General features: G+C 45.0%; 1 non-coding gene across 1 annotated transcript; it reads left to right on the top strand.

Moving 5' to 3' along the window:
- The first annotated feature begins 384 nt into the window (after positions 1-384).
- On the top strand, positions 385-575 carry LOC140286159 (U2 spliceosomal RNA). The gene has a single exon (XR_011911040.1). It is a non-coding gene; the product is annotated as a U2 spliceosomal RNA (small nuclear RNA).
- Positions 576-1,690: the final 1,115 nt, after the last annotated feature.

The raw sequence follows: 1,690 nt of genomic DNA on the forward strand, positions 1-1,690 counted from the left end.
TTTGCTCTTTGTTTTACTGCAAAGTACAACGTTGAGCAGCACTAATGAGTTGTTTCTATTTTTGGCAGGCTTTACCTTTGCGGATGAAGCCCTTTCTGTCTGTGCAAAAGAAATCTTATTACTGTGCAGAGTGACTTCTCTGAGTAGAGTCGCCTTACTTGTTGCGACTGTGCCAATGTTCGAAGCTGGAGTGCAAAGTTGTTGCTTGAATGGTGCTCGCTGGAGCGTGCGGTAGTGTAAAGTTATACCATTTAAAAGGGCTGAAGAGTGCTCAGTGCAGCGGGTGGGCCGAGGTGCAAAGTGACACTATGGCCATAAAAAGAACACCGCTACAAGTGCGCATTGTGCCAGGAAGGGCCCTCGGACGTGAACCAGTGGACAGTTATCGCTTCTCGGCCTTTTGGCTAAGATCAAGTGTAGTATCTGTTCTTATCAGTTTAATGTCTGATGTGTCCTCTATGCGAGGACTACATATTAAATGGATTTGTATCAATAGGAGTTGAAAAAGGAGCTTGCTCCGTTCACTCCAAGCATCGACCCGGTACTGTAGTGCCCCTGGGAACGGTGCGCTCTCCTCTGCTCTTGTGAAAAAGCAAACAGCGGTGCAGGATGGAAGTTTCAGGGAGCCCAAGATGAAACTTTCTTTTAGTCTGCTGAGAAAAGAGAGTGAATGCGAATCAGACTTTAACACGGCTCTGGGAGCGAGCCGAGTGCGGGCTAACCAGGAGAATTGCTTGAAAGAAACGCGACACCGAATGAGCGGTCAGAACAAAGCCTCAATACGGTGTTCCTGTGGTGTTTTTATAAAATGCGGTGAAAAAAAAGGTGTGAATGCCCCATAGAAAACTAAAAGGTGGAGCGGAAGTGTTCGGCTGCAAGAAGGTGTGAATGTCCGACTATATTTGGTGAAAAGCAGGTGAAGCAAGGTCTGAATGCCCAACCTTACATCATCAAAAGCGAGATCAGAGGTTTTTGGCTGCAAGAAGGCCATAGTTTGCCAAAAGTGGGTAAGGTGCGAATGACCGACTAAATATCAACAAAAGTGGGGGCGGAGGTCTTCGGATGCAAGTGGGTGTGAATATCCCACCATAGAAGTATGGTGGAGAGGAAGCTGTGAATGGCCGACCATAGTTTGCAAAAAGCGGGTGAGAAAAGGTGCGAATGTCCAAGTTCGGCTGAAAAAAACTGTGTTCGGCTGCAAAAAGGTGTGAATTTTTGATTAAAGTTTGTAAGACAAGGTTCGAATGCCTGACAATGTATGATCAAAAGAGGGAGCGGAGGTGTTCAGCTGCAAGAAGGTCTAAATGTCCATCATTAATTGCTAGAAAACATGAAAGAAAATTTTCGAAAATCAATCTGCACATGATCATAAGTGGGAGAGGAGGTGTTCAGCTGCAAGAAGGTGTGAATTTCCTACCATAATTGCTGAAAAATGTGTTAGAAACGGTAAGAATCCCGGACCATACCTCATCAAAAGCTAGAGAGGTGGTGTTCGGCTACAAGTAGGTGTGAATGTCTGACTAAAGTTCAAATATATTAACAAAAGCGGGAGGAGAGGTCTTCGGATGAGTGGTTGAGAATTTCCAACCATAATCTATAAATGCGGTGAAAAAAAAGGTGTGATAGAAACCTAAAAGGTGGAGCGGAAGTGTTCGGCTGCAAGAAGGTGTGAATGTCCATCTATAGTTGG

Source organism: Leuresthes tenuis, unplaced genomic scaffold (genome assembly GCF_036924035.1).
Source record: "Leuresthes tenuis unplaced genomic scaffold, fLeuTen1.0.hap1 SCAF_74, whole genome shotgun sequence".
NCBI classification, from domain to species: domain Eukaryota; kingdom Metazoa; phylum Chordata; class Actinopteri; order Atheriniformes; family Atherinopsidae; genus Leuresthes; species Leuresthes tenuis.